We start from the raw sequence: 15693 nt of genomic DNA, 5'->3' as shown, positions 1-15693 counted from the left end.
CTACTAATGAATAGTTAAAATGGAGAGGAGAAAATGCCTGACGAAAATATATAGCCGATCTTTTAACGCTACATCTACAGCACAATGTTATACATAAAGTAGAACAGAACTCAAATGATTTCAGCAAAGAGAGCGGGTTTTTAACAGATTTACGTTATTATGAAAGCAGTACCACTGTCAAGTGACGTTTTCAACTGTCAAAAAACTTGCTTCATCCTGTATAGGGAACTTAGAGAGCAGCTAAAGCTGCTGGCATCGTTTTCGACGTTCGTCGTAAATTTCAAGCATTGCAGCATCTATCGACAAAACGAAATTTACAAACGAGGGCAAATGAAAAACACTGAAAGTTCGAAAGCGTGCGCACGTAGGGGAGGGGATCGGTAATGATACAACGCCGTCGCCCCATCGTTCGTTATCCTCCGTCGAAATAGAGGATGTTAATGAAAGGAAGAAAAAGCCAAGGCTTCCTCCAAATGTGCTCTCACGCAATTCATGGTTAGTGGAATTACAAATTGCTGTTGAATTTAATGACCCCTAAGTATGGGGGTAAACACTGTAACGCTTCCCCGTGCTCTAATGTCTCAGGTTTGCATGTAACGCGAATTAGCAAGTCATCGAGGCGTTTGGCGTGCAATCTTTAGGTCCCGCTATGAATACCAGCGAACGGCTGGGTACAAAACTGGCCGGACATCGACGGGTGAAGGCGCGCTACGGAAGAGTTGGGCTCTTATTCATCTTTCTCAAGCGAGGAACGTGTCCAGGAATGTTTGAACGATTTAAGTATAGTCGGCCTACCGCGCGCCCTTGTTACTAATAATACGATATTTGACGCATCTTTATAGGTATCTGCCCATGTCTTTTTGCTCCAGCTTCCAGCGCGCGAAGCATAACTATATGGAGCATAGAGTGCACGTAGCAGGACATAAGATCATGTAATATTTAAATAGTAGGACAGCGAGAGAAGCCGGAGCTGGAGGAAATTTTTAAAAAATATACTGTCCGCGAAAGCTGTGACGCGAGCAGGTAAATAGGTACTCGTAAATACGGAATAACCGAATAGCATTAACGGACGATTCAGATCATATATATAGATAGGCTGTTTGAAAATCACTGATGTGTAGCTGACATATAATAAGTAGCTTGGGCACTGCTTTTGTGCTCTACATATGCTTTATAACCGACCCTATGCATTATAGCTTACGTTTTTCAGCTGACGGACCTTATGAATTAAGAGAAATAAAAGAGTAAACTAAGACAACTTGAAGAACGGACAAGCAGCTCGTTAATGTAAAGTGTTAACTGCATATCAGCCTTCTAAGTATGGCGCCGCCCTCAAGTTGTGAACGCGGAACGTTCCGCTGACCGTACGAAAGTCCGATCAACGTTTAGCCCAGTTCTGATTGCAAGTTTGTGATTAAGTAACACAAAGTGGAACACCTGACCCCAGTACCCACTACACAGTCGTCACAATTTTGCCCAGAGGCCTAAAAATTTTCGCCGCAGATTACAGGTACACATATTCGTGTACTTATTGAAGTTGTTAAATACTCATCCATTCATACTCTGAACACTTTATTTGACAGTTTCTAATGATCAGCGGGTATTTCAAATGTCTTCTTGTTTTTACTCTATGTTTTTCTTCTTGTGTTATATTTTACATGATCAGTGTCTTCGATCGGAAACCTAAACGAAATTGAACAAATATCGTCCGAAGTATTATAATAATTGTCCGTTTTTTCTAGTACAGAAGTAGAAGTTGTACAGCTGAATTTCGGCTGCAAAGCCATAGGCTTTTGCGGTGAAACTGTGCCCCTGGCGAGCTTCGAGTTCATGGCCTGGTGAGTAAATGAAGTACATTATACAACGACAAAACTGCCACAGTGGTTTATGCAGTTAAGACTTTTACCTCTATTCAGGTTCCGCCTGAGTGAAACAGCGATCCATGATCTGAATGTGAATAGGCCCCTCTATCCCACAAAAAGCAGACGACATGATCACTTCCTGCCAATTTCTATGCTAACCGTTTGTGCCGAACAATCTTCTTGGCCTCTCTCTCGTTGCTCCCTGACCCTCCTCGCTGTGTTGCTCTAGTTGAGATTTAAAGTACCGTTTTTACCAACGCCCTCCAATAGGGCTGATCGCATTTCCTGCTCCTATCTCATCATACGGTCAGATTGTCATTCGTCTTGAGCTTTTCTAAAAAAAAAAAGCAGAAAAAAACCCAATGATATCGCGTATTCTTTCTCTGTTGCGGACGGCTGGCATAGACAGGCAACATCTATCTCGCTTCTGCCCGTTGATAAAGAGTCTCGATGTTGGCTTCTACACGTTACTGCCTTCGAACGGTTCTCATAACGGAGACCCCCGTTATTGAATGGAAGGCCTTACGCTTTCGAAAGGAAGGAGTCGAACAGAACTCCCCGCTACCGGTCGCTTGCTTGCTCGATGGAAGAATTGTAACTCTTGATGTCTAGTTTCTACGTTTTTTTCTACACCCCCACTACCTCACATGTATTTGCTTACACACAACCCTATGATATCAGCATATGCGAGTAGAGGGCCGACTAAACCTCTTACCGCTAGTGATCGTAGAAGAAAATTGTTCGCTAATGCGGCCATCTCCATTTTCGGATCTCTTTTTTTTTGTCGTAAAAAAGGTCAGTTATGACGCATACTTCCGTCATACAGTAAGTTCAGCTAGAATGTGTGGGGTACTGTTTGTCGGTATCTAAGTAGCAGTTAATACGGCAGCAGGCCGTCGAAGGACCAAAAGTTTTTAATTGATGTGTCATTTCTCAGCTTTAGAATTACATGTCACGAGTTATTTATTCAGTCTGCGTTATTTTGTCCCATACTTCTTTCAGATCTAGTAGAATTTCAAGTCATTAGAGAAATAATTTATTATTGATTTTTGTCCTTTTATTCTTCGATTGCTTACAGTCAGACATTCTATTCAGATAAAAAAAAAAAACTTTCTTTGCTCTATAGGGCTGTTGTCATTGTCTTGGCCTTTCAGAAACTAGAAACCAATACGTTGGACATTAAGTATAGGTGGGTTTGAAACACCGACCTTTTGCCGAAGCCAAAAAGTTACGGAAACGACCCGAAAAATGTGCTTCATGCATAGTGGGAATTTCATAGCTGAAAGATGTAGGCTCATTTAACAATCAGCCTTCTTTAAAGATAACTCAAGGCGATCCTCAGCAAATTTGCCCAATAAACCAAGTGGATACCAATAATTTTTCAACGATCAAATAATAGAGCGTCAAATTCATGATACCTAAAGGCCTATTGTTATGCAAAAGATGGCACCCATGCTCAATGTGCCAGGATAGCACAGCGCTGTAGCATTCACGTGAATCGTTGCTTGTACAATAACAAAAAACACAATTTTGGTTGTCCTTTGAGTAAAATAACGATTTTAATAATCGAAGCATTTGGCAGGCTGCAGGCTCAGACCTAATCGACATAGTTAACACAGTCAAATCAACTAAATTAATGGCTGACATCGACGACTGGTCGAGGAAGCGGCCTCGATTTCATTACCCATCTGCACATAACAGCCTTTGGCCGTTGACCGATAAGGCGTTACTGCTCGAGCCGCCACACGAGAGTACCGGGGGCGCGATCGCCACACAATCCAATTGATTCTGTTTCACGTACAGACCCATACCGATAGCTTTCGAAAATGGTAGACGCCGACGGTTAGCCAAAGCTAATGCAAACTTCTACTGCTAAACCGATACTCATCCACTATGCTCACGGAAGAAGGTGTGAAGCACTAACGATTTGGCACGTAGAGCTTTTACGAGAATTTCGGTCGATCACTGGCTGCATGGCCTGCGTCAGCCGCGGGTGGTACGTGTGACCAAATTCGTCCATCATCGCCCATTTTGTCGTTCCGCCCGTTACTAAATTGATTGAGGCTGGCCACGGCCTCGCGCCCGTTATTATCTGCTCCATGATTATAACATCGAGACGTGGTCATCGTCGTCTTCTCGACAACAATCGTAGTTAGTGGCCTGTATTAAGTATCAGGTAGGCAGCATCAGGGTGTCCGTGGACGTGTGAAAGGGGGGGGACGACGACAGGTAGAAAGAAGCAACGGAGATAAATTTAGTGGCTGCGGGAAAGGCATCATCGTAACAACAACAACAGCAGCAGAAATAAACACTGTTATAATAGGCTTTGTGCTTCGTGCTGTGCAGTGGAATTATCACCAGCCAGCAGCATTACGACCGCTGCTGCTGATACTTTGAGCATCGTCTTTCATAGCCCTTAAGCAACGTCCCAATCAAAGTCAGCGCCTCTCTAATCGCATATGGACACACGAACTTGTTGAAGATTTGCAACACTCGAGCAGGCGGTGATGTTCACGCCTGCCCATCTGAGCATCCGTAAGAATTAATAAAAGCGAAGAATAAACAAACGGCGCGAAAAGGCTTTCGATCCGAAGACGCGTAGCAGTTGTCGGGGCAAGCTTAAGAACAAAGCTGACGATGCGATCGCAAATATTGAAAATTCTTTGTCAAATGTTATTGTTTTTGCCTGCTTCGCTGTTATTACGCTGTTAGCGATGCTACGCGCTCAGACACATACGGACACCCGCGCCACCGTATCGACAAACAAACGAACACGATGCCGGTACGAGGCGTGTTTCAGATATTTGATAGTGTTACGACGCCAAAAGCTCTACGTGTATCCGAATAGAGTAAGAAAATAATGGTGGTCACGAGCAAATCATCGAGGGTCTATCAACGGGTTATTGGATTGTGATAAATAGTAATCTAGACCCCCGTAGATCATGTGCAGTAGACGAAGTGGACGACAACTATTATATAATTGGATTGATAATGGTTATGCTTACGGCACTGATTTTAGTTTACCTAGAAGGATTTGTATTGTGCGTCTATTTCGTGCCAGAGGGTGAGTTCCATTAAATCCCAAAACGACTCTTACTGTGAAAAAAGGAACGCGTTAGTATTTGGCGTATTTCGAGAAAATTCCAGAAAATATGGTAAATCACAGCACTGCATCATATATGTCATAATAGCATATATTAAGATTTACGTAGGCCTTATTGAACGAAACATTAGTCTAGGTTCACTTGCGAACGACGCGATTCTGCTTTTTCGATCGAAGGACCACCAATACTAGGCCAATTGTCGGCTTCATAAATGGTTACGTGTAGTTAACTAGGCTCTGCAGTTCGGACTTCGTATGTACATCTGTGAACTTTACTCGTGTTTTTTGTCCGCAAATGACGGTAAAAGTCAGCATTTAATTATCACAAAAAGTAGATATTAAGAGCAGTTATTTACGAGTCGTTTAGCCGCCATATGTAACTTGGAAATCTATAACGAAAATTACCATTCGCTGCACTTCTAGAATAATTTCCAATTGATTGAAATTGTTTTCAAGGCACCGATACGACGTACCGAATATGGGGTAGACTGAAAGGTTATAATATTTCCCTTGATTCCATTCAGCTTACGTTTGAATGCAAACAATGCACGATCTGTGTTCTACATGTAAAAGTCGATTGTGCCTAAAGACGTCCCGAAACATGCACGCAGATAAACGCTTCCTAACCCACTTTTGCCCTTAACGGTCATTTTTTATAAGCAATTCTTGCTATCGATGCCACCTATGCTTGATATATTGGAGCCAGTATTTGGCACGATGTGTGTATTGCACGCTCTTGAATTTTATTATCAATATCTACCCAATCGAGGAGTTCGTTTCAAGCCATACGTCTTCGATGGTAGAAACGAACAAGGTATGCATTCTACATAATACAATAAAAACACACAAGATTAGCTGTGGAAATTTGAATGTTACAAGCGATCTACCTCGGCCGGACGAGACGACGCTACATAAATCGTATGCGTATAATGTTTCACGTGATCCTCTACGCTGATGCAGGCTTCGACGCTGACTGGGTCAGCCAAGCAGTTAGCGAGCCGGGCAGTTCGTCATCTGCTATAGACATTTGGGAGCCTCCCAACACCTTAACGTTATCTCGTATCTTCGAACATGCTCACATAATTGTTAATGTATTCGTAAATAATTCCAAGTACATTTATTATTATTCTGTACACCGCTGATCTTGCCAGCTTGTCCTGCTGCTGCTGTTACCGTTTTTATTTCACGTCATTTTTCCTTTGCCGATATGTTTTTTCGATCGAGGCGCCACGAACACGAATAGGGTATCTCGCCATCGTCGTCTACGTCCAGATGATTATTACGATAAACAGTATCAAATTCTGCTCTCTTCCTGCTGTTGCCGCCGCCGCCGCCGCTGGCGCAGCACAACACAACCCTACGGCTTGACTTTCTCCCTTGTGAAGCCCTGTTGGCTCGCAGCTGTTCCATTCCCTAAAGATCGTACAATATCGGCTATGTCGCCGACAGTTAAGTTGACAACAACAGCAGAGCCATTTACAGGAAACAATGATGTTCCGCTGGCTCATCAGAACCTTAGACTTTCTGCCCAGTTCATCCTGTCGAACGAGCCGCAAGCCAAGCTGACGCGACCGACCCCACACCGGCAACAGCCGATGACCAAGAAATACTGACCTGTCATCACGTGTATCTATTATAGCGTTGAGTAAACAATTAAATGTTTATATTATGATCTTGACAAGGTCCCAACTGGCTGGCTACCGCTGAGTAGCTTATCATTTCGTTGCTGTTATTCTGTTGTCTTAGTGGCCGTAGATTTTGTTTTGACAAACGTGTAGACCTTATCGCGCAGGCTATCAAACCTGTTCGCAGGAAAAATCTTCCCTCGAGACGCGCTTCTACTGTTGCTAACGTCGCCGATGCTTGCTGACGACCGTGCAAACATCTTTCGGGTGTAGAGCTTGCTCGTGAAGACACCAACTTTCTATCGGTTTACTCCGTTTAGCTAATGCTGCCTTTCATGAGTCTTCACTGAACGACGCTTTGAATATATTTTGAACAGCAGAGATGGTGATAGTTTGAAGAATTACTACAAATCGTATGGGCACACTGATAGTCTAGTGTCGATGCTCGCATGTCGTTGACCATACTGAAACGGAACACTACGTAACCTAATCAATAAGCGTTATCGCTTATGCGATCGTGCTGAAAAGCCAGAAAGATCGTGTTGATAGGACTTTCGTTGGCTACCTGAAGCAAGCGATTAGAGGAGGTCTATAGAGCTAAACTCAGCACGCACATGCCGGCAGAACGCTAGTGGCCAATGGAGGCATCCTTCACAGGGTGATAGAACTATTTAAATGCTATTAAAATCAGATCTCACAATCGTACGGTATCACAGCTACGGTTTTCTCTCATCAGAAGCTTTCACTTGGGTCTTATTGGCCACGTCGTAGTCGAAGTCAGGGACAAATGTAAACACGCATACTGCGAGCAAGGAGTCTAATGAATATTAGAAACTTACGAAGTTGAAAAAACATTGGCTTCTAAAGGTACCGAAATATTATTCCGCTTTTGATTCTCGCTTCCATTGGCGTCCATTTTTTTTACAACACATTAAGAGAAGAAAGTCCCCGTGATACGTTACTGGGTAGTTGCCATAGTTGCCTGTTCATTTTAGACACACATTGTGAACTGGGCTCGAACCCGGGCAAAAGCACATTTCATTTCGTGCTGGGAGTCAGTCGTCTGATCGAAAGTCCAGCGGCGATACCGAGAAACAAACTCGAAACACCGCGGAACAACTTGACGTTATTAGTCTACGGAGTATAAAAATTCTACAACCGATCCGCAGCAAGAGATGTATTTTCTGTGGAAAAAAAAACTAGACAGAAGATTATCTTTTGCGGATATACTTTGTCAGTTAAAAAAGTAGTTTTTTAATCACCTAAAATTTTTTGTAATATTATATATATAAAGAATGCCGGTTAGCAGAAGTTGTTTTTTTCAAAATCGCCATGAACGGGGTGACTGACAAAACGGGGCTTGTTTTTTAAATAAATGTTCGAATATAGTTTGATATATCTTCGTCAATAGTAGAACATCTTTGAGAATCATCACTGAGATTTATTGAAAAGACGTTTGTCGAAATCCAATTATCATCCCCACTTCTATTGAACTTGATCTAGAAATACTGGCATTAACAAAAGTGTATCTTAGGTTAATGAATTGTTTAAAAGCTGATTGAAACCAGAGACGAATAACATTTCACCCACACCGTATATATCGCCTCGAGCGCTCGTGGCGTGTATGTTAGGCGTACAAAAACGCCCACACAGACGTTACTATGATTTTACAGTGTAGACATTACAACTGCTCATGTCACCATTTTACCAGTTTCCAGTTGCTGCCCTAACTATTACCGGCGCAATTGTTTGAATCGCATGCGATGTACTGATGACTCATCCAAGACCGTGTGAAGCGTTCTGCTCATCATCGCTCTCTTGGGTCGGTGCTGGTCCCTTGGCTGACGGAGGGTCGTCAGGGCGAAGGTCGATGAGCTCAGGCGCCTGTGCGTGGCCATGCACAGCCTCGTTGAGCCTGCAAGCGTCATTCGAGTTCGCCGTAGTGCCAGTTCTTATGCTGCGTCTATTGCTGTTGGGGTTAGTGCAAGCGCTCTCGCTATTACCAAAATGGCTAAAGCTATCAAATCGGTCAGCAGTTGCTGACCGTCTGCCACGCTGCTTTTGCCTACTAAGTCAATAGGAGAAAAGAACGTGCAATGTTAAAATGTATTCGAAAGGATAGGCAAGCATCCTGATTAGTCGAAGACATTGATCGCGTCAGCAAAATAGTGGAAAGGTAGACGATAGTAAACGCTAGGACCAGTAAAAAGGTAATAACCATAGCCATCACTAGTTATAGTGTTTAAAGGCTAGAGACAGTTGCAAGACTTAAGTGTAGCAACTGAGGAAGCAAAACAATAAGAAAATCGTGGACAGCGAAAACGAACGCTACTATAGAGAAAAGTTTCGATGTTGATGATAGAAGTAAGCCGAGTAGAACTAAGAAACATTCCGTCTATGCCGGCCCATCATACTGTGATGATTACCTTGTGTGGGTGTAGTTGCTAAAAGAATGGCTTGCATTGGTTATTTTTTTACAGGAAAAATGTATGTGTGTGACGTTTCAGTAAGTTTAAAGGCACGTGCTGTTCGGTGCACTCAAATTATCCACCCGTCTACCAGTTGGCAGGGTTCGAGCTGGCGTATCAGTGACCTTTTGAGCAAGCGATAGTAATGTAGATAGCGAAATAGTAATCCTTCGTACATCAGCTAACTCTGATGAAGAGGCAGGTTTCCTTCTGGGTTAGCGATTACGGGATAAGGTAAGGGGTGCCTTGTTTTGGATATATATTCCCAAGCCAGTCACGTCGAGGAAACTCACACACTGATGAGCATGAGATGACATTTTACCCCTTTGTACCCCACCAGCGTGCTTCAATGGGAGTCGGCACGGCAGGACGCGTGAGTCGCCACCACTGCTGCCGTACGACGACTCTATTGCATCGGTGAAATCCACCCGTCTAGGAAGGATTCACCAGCATTAAGAGTATAGCGAATACAAGCGCCACACAGCAGAACGTCTGCTATTTCAAACGTTCCCTACTGCCCGTCTCCTCCCGAGAAGGGGACATCGGTGAAGGGGATGTTTAGTCCTGGGTTGCCTCATTGGGGGGCAAACTCACATTGCTTCCATGTCCTCACGTCGTCGGGAAATACCCTAACATGGAAATTTGCATAGTATTCAAGTATTTCATTACGAATCAACTACTATCTCGTATCTTGAAAATTGTCTCTAGTAACAGCGACGGGTCGAGCACTGAGTAAACCCAACTGGGCGGAACAAGATTGCTTCTGAATTTCAAATAAATTATTTCCATTTGGTATACTGCAAAAGCAGCAGAACGGAACGGCCCAGAAAGCGACACGAGAAGCATGAAAATGTTACATTAGTATTAGTTAGAGGATTGAAAAATGGGGCGTAAATCGCTGCACGTGATACTGTCGAGGGAAATTTGCATCCTAAAAGTCCATTTTGTTATAACGTGCCGAAGTGTGAGCAATATGCACACCATGATGTATAGTCTTAATTATTCCATCAATAAATTGTGCCATACATAGTGCGTAAATATGTACAGCCACATATGGTGGGCAGTACGTGACCTTAATAGCCAAGCACGGTAACTACTCTATAATGGTATTTCACGTTTTGCCTTGTATGCATTATAGAATCTGAGTGGATGATTCGGTCTTTTTCTTTTCTCACTAGCAGAAGAAAACCAGACGTGATATGTTTGACAATGTTGTGTCGCCTCTCTGTAAATGCTTAATATGACGTCCCATCAAGACCTTTTTAATATAGTTGGTAATCCAACTAACTTTCATTGCTCTGTTAGTTCTCTAACAAAACAAACAAATTCTTCAATCAAGCATGGCTTTCGATAACTGCGAAGGATAGTTCCGAATACACAACAGGGACCGCTATGAGTTGGTGTGTGTGTATTGATGTACGCATATGTTCTTCAGCGTCGCAGGTAACATTCAAACAAAGAAAAGTCGAAGGCCACTAAAGGCGTCGGCGCGGCTTTGAACTAGCTTCTCACCGCTGTCCGACCAATGCAGATAGACAAAGAGATTATCTCTTTCGAAAATTAGCCAGCTCAGCTCCTTAAATGCGTATGTTATAAAAAATTGAAAATCATTTGTACAGTCATACATGCTAATAAATGTTCTTGCAAAAATCAACGAAAATAAAAACATTGCCCACGCAAGCGTGGGCTATTTTTTTTACACCGGCCCATCTGACCTATCTGCTGTCGAACGACGGTTGCACTTACCACCATTGGCATGATCACTGTTGACAAGCTGGTTTGTAAGATCCGCATCTTCGCTAACACGTGTTCACACTCTGGCATATTCAGTCAGACGTCGACACGATCGGTGCCCTGGCACAATTTGGATCTATTAGTATCAAAAAGGATCAGGATGATGTATCGTTTCGAACCGCAGAAACAGATTGGATATCGTCTAGGCTAGACGCGTTTCGGCGCATTGCTACGGCTTGTACAATACAAACAACCAAAACCGAGCGCGATTGACCACCGTTATGTTCCTTTGACCGATGGTTGATGGTGGCGAAACTGTTTCACGAACAGATCATCTCGTACATGGGACAATTACGATTTACCAAAACCGCAATCAGCATCTCAGTAGGTACGGATTATTCGAGCACATTTCCGTTTAACGATGCCTGCCTCAATAAGATTTTATTGATGTTTTCATACAGGAAACGGACGCACGTACACGCCGCTAACAAGCGACCGACTTAGAGGAGTACACAAATGGGAAATTTAAAATGTTCGTACTTTTACAAGAGACCTGGGTACCGCCTATCGTTATTTCTTTGCCGGTTAAGTAGAGTCGTTTATCTGTAAACGTGTCTCGTTTTTGTTAACTTACAGCGTAACTTTTTGGCGGGTACGCGGACTTGATACTATTATTTACTTCGCGTAGCCTTATATTGGCACAGTAGTCATGATCGATTATAGCCTGTTTGGTTACCACCGGAGTCGTTCTTGAAAGATTGCTATCAGGGGACGATAATCAAGAATGGATAGAATGGGAAGTTAGCATCGCGAATCGTATTAACTTTATATTTCCGGTATATAGCACCTAGTGACTACAGCTGTGGTCCATCAGATTAAGGCTTTTAGCAAATTTCCGTTTCAGTCGAAAGCACCCAGTACTGTGTAGAACCTTTTGCGGGCAATTGTCACTCGTTAGATGTGGAGTGATACAGCGTGTGACTGTCGACTTCACGTACTTCGATAGAAGCCTCGCTCTAAATACCAGAGAAAAATTGGCCTGCCTATTTGGCCTGCCTATGACCGTCCCACACGCACAGAGATACCTGCGCCTCTCCAACCTAATGAATGATGATGAATACGCGGCGTTTTTAGCTTTCCAATCATCTACCACCAGTCACTACAAAATGCTCCTCTCGTAATTGCTATTGTCGAACCACTTATTGTTGCATTTCTCGCGCACGACTCGGACTGCGTTTGCCTCGGCTGCTAGCGCGGCCGCTTCTGTTGATCTATATCATCAGATCGGGGTTAAACGCCAATGCCGACCCGGGTCATTAAATGTACATAATACATTCGAGCGGCTTCATACACACAACAATATGGGCACCATCGCATTACACACATTACATAGTGCATTCACGCAAGTTTATACGGCATAGAAACCGATGGACCTTGTCGTTTTTGTTTTGTACGGAAAAATAGCTAGACGGCCAGGCTCGTTCGCTCACGGTTTTACAGTGCACACAGGCCAGCAGCGGGGCACGCGGAGGTACAACACAACGCTGACAAATGCCGCTAATCAACAGCAATCGCACATGACGGTCACCGCCCCTGATGTGATCTCCAGTTGAAAATGTAATGTCCAGTTAAATGAGTCCTAACACATGAAATGAGTAAAATAAAAGACGTCGGTAGACATTATTGCCGCGGCAGTACGATGACAACAACAACAACAACGACAACTGATATATTCAGTATTACTATTTCTGCTAAGATCAATATGCCGCCCTCCTTTGACTGTTGACGTTGCAATACAGGATAATGAAAACCGCCATGCTAGCCAACGACGACCATGAAGTCGTTGACCACGTTACAAGTCACCGCCACTATCGAGTCCGCCGTTAGCGGCGCAGGGACAGCGGGCAAATACGTTTACTTGCCTCATTTTCGTCGCTGCTGCTCGAACAGCTGCCGTACCGATCCTCTACTCGGGAGTTAGCGCTACAGCTATCCGCCACTGACGCTGAACGTCTTAGTGGCTTCAGCAGCGGCGGAGGAGGCTTTTGGTTGAACAAGTGCGAAGCACACCCCACAGAGGACTACGTCGGCACGCTCCCACAGCACGCGCATACATACATACATACATACATACGCGTATACGTTCGTGTTTCATGTACGTGGCAACATTTGCAAAACGAGATGGGTCGGCTAAAGCACGATGTTGTTAGCTAAAGCACTACGTTGGTGCTTTTTTTTTGCTGCCTCTGCGGCAATCCCGTTGCAGATACCCGGTGCGTCACACAGCTCATTGAGCGAATATGTATAACAAAGCAATCACGATCAAAATGTTCTGTCAAGAACAGTCATACAACAGGGAACAACATGAACACATAGACATTCAGGTAATAATAACAGCAATGTAATAGCGATGACAAGTGGCGAGCAAACCGCTATATAGGATAGTTCACGGTAGGTTTGGGTGAAAATACGCTCTAGACGATAAAGAAGAAAAACGCATCGAGGTATCTGGATTTATTATCAACACGTACTGCTATGACTGCTGTTGGCTCCATGGATATATACATATGTACAGATTGACATGCACACATAGCTCAATCGAGACGGACTATCACACTGCAGTGCGGCCAGTCAACCAGCAATGGCAGCAACTTTTCCGCAATAAGGTTTTCAACTAATTCTTATTTTTAGCTATCTTTTGCTATCGAAATTAAAAATATCCCGTTTTCCTTTTGATCGAATTGTTCAAGTTGTCAAAATTCGGGTTTGAATTGAGGGGTTCTGAGCTGACAGAGGTAACCTTAGATGGGGTGGTTCTAAAAGGCAAACAAGCCTCAACAGAATCATTGTTTCCTGCCTTTTTCGTTTTATCATTAGGCTGCATACGATGGTCTTTTGATGCACGATACGATTAAATTTTCACACAGTTCGTGGAACTCTAGCGGCAGTTTATTTCTAGAAACTTTCTAGTAAAGAATTGAAATCAGGTAAACAATATTAGTAGGGGTGAGCTATCTTTTTTTTTTCTTTTTTTTTTTTGTCTCTTCTCGACCCCATACCCCTCATGGCCCTGAGAGAAACTCACTTCGTCTCTCCTCATTTCCGCTTCATTTTGCGTTAGTTACTAGGTGCGGGTGACAAACTTGTTTTTTTCTTTCTTTACCTTTTTGTATCCAATGTCTTACGGTGAATTGTAAATCACCGATCCCCTTTTTCATTTCATTCTTCGCCTCGTTACGCTAGACGTGGCGAAAAGATCGGCAAAGCTAGTTTACCGCGGTATGACCACATCAAGCTAAGAACAGATTCTTCAAGGCACTATTGGGGGGCGGAAGCGGTTGCACAGCAAACAACAATAAAGAGACACTGTGTGTGGGTGTACATAGAGAAATCTTTCTATCTATCTCCGCGATCGTACGCGTGTGTACGCATTAAATGTAGTTTTATCTCGAAGAACCCTAGACAAATAATAACACATATAGAAAAAATGGCAATTTAACCTGTACATCCACATGGTATAATCAGCTTTATATATAGACTCACGTAGTTTCAAGTCGGCCAATATAGTAGCCAAGTGGATTCAATCATTGTTTTTCTCATACCCACAGTGTAGCGTACACCGACGCCGCGGTGGACAAGATGTCCAATGGCTGCGAATTGATACAGCACTAGTCTGGTCAGGACATCGTTTGCAGGCCGCCGTGACAAACAATGGAAAAAAAAGCTTACAAATCGGAGCATCTGGCCGATTGGTGGACAAGGAGTGCTGCAACGAACATCAATGAACGACGAACCGATAAAGTGAAGGCGGAAGGCAGCCGTCTAAGTATTCATAGCCCAGATGACGTGTGTCGCCGCCGAGATGTAAAATACATTGCACATAGGTGGCTGGAAAATACGAGCTCTGGAGTCGCAACAGGTGGTCCGCTATTTGATGGAATTAGAAGCCAGATTCACGGTAACCGCATGCTTTGTCATGTGGTTTTTTTTTTTTCTTTTCTAATTATATCTATACGCGTGAAGCTGAAATCTCTTTTGCTCAGCAATATACAAACAATATTTAGACATAACAAAGCATTAAACGGTTAGAATTTGCTATCAAGAGCGTATCGTAAAGCGGTGCGTGTTTCACCATCTTCATATGCCTTTAAAATACAGTTCTTCTACACGCGTTTCAACACACTGCCACAAACGACTACCGCAAACAATAATATGATGCGCACGAAAACATCAACAATAACAAAACTGAAGTAAATTCGGTTTAATATTTTTCCATACAGTGATTCCGATCTATTGCTCTCATTTGTCCTGATACTGCGTTACTCTATTTTACGACGTTGATTATAAAGGCTGATGGCCTATGTTCGATTAAAGTTACCATGATCGACAATGGCGGTGCTAAACAACAAAAGACAGCATTTTCTCCAAAAAAATGTTTGTGATACGCATCTATATTTACCTAGACCTGTTAGCTGCAGGATGAACGTGATTTTTTTCTCGTTTATGTTAATTTTTTTTCTATGTCGGTCTTTGGCCCATTTTTAAATTTTACCTTCGATGAAATATCTTTATTTTGTCCAGCACGACGTAAACTCGTTTACGCTGTACGGGATAATGGACCGCAAGCGGGATCTTTGTAAAGAATAGCAGATTTTAAAGACGCATAGGAGGAATCGGGCAGTGCTTAGTAGACTACGAACATTTTACATGGGACATTCTAAAGTTTAATTAGCTTCTATTCAATTAAAACAAGCCTTTGAAAATTGTCTAGAACTAGTACCATATTGCTGCATCCTTGCTCTAATGCTGACCGGACACCTTAGATTCTGAGTCTCAGTATATAGGGCGTAATCTGGGCAAAATTAATTGTATGTGCCCGGGCTGCGAATAAATAATATATA

General features: G+C 43.1%; 2 long non-coding RNA genes across 2 annotated transcripts; one reads left to right on the top strand and one right to left on the bottom strand.

The window, feature by feature from the left end:
- The first annotated feature begins 797 nt into the window (after positions 1 to 797).
- On the top strand, positions 798 to 15600 carry LOC111271904 (uncharacterized). Its single transcript, XR_002687209.2, has 3 exons — positions 798 to 1510; positions 1748 to 1838; positions 14401 to 15600. It is a non-coding gene; the product is annotated as an uncharacterized LOC111271904 (long non-coding RNA).
- Positions 8056 to 12678, bottom strand: LOC111271903 (uncharacterized). Its single transcript, XR_002687207.2, has 2 exons — positions 10805 to 12678; positions 8056 to 8505 (listed from the first exon to the last, which is right to left on the bottom strand). It is a non-coding gene; the product is annotated as an uncharacterized LOC111271903 (long non-coding RNA).
- Positions 15601 to 15693: the final 93 nt, after the last annotated feature.

The sequence above is a fragment of the Varroa jacobsoni genome, unplaced genomic scaffold, assembly GCF_002532875.2.
Source record: "Varroa jacobsoni isolate VJ856 unplaced genomic scaffold, vjacob_1.0 contig01249, whole genome shotgun sequence".
Taxonomy (NCBI): Eukaryota; Metazoa; Arthropoda; class Arachnida; order Mesostigmata; family Varroidae; genus Varroa; species Varroa jacobsoni.
This window is presented reverse-complemented; position numbering and strand designations above follow the sequence as displayed.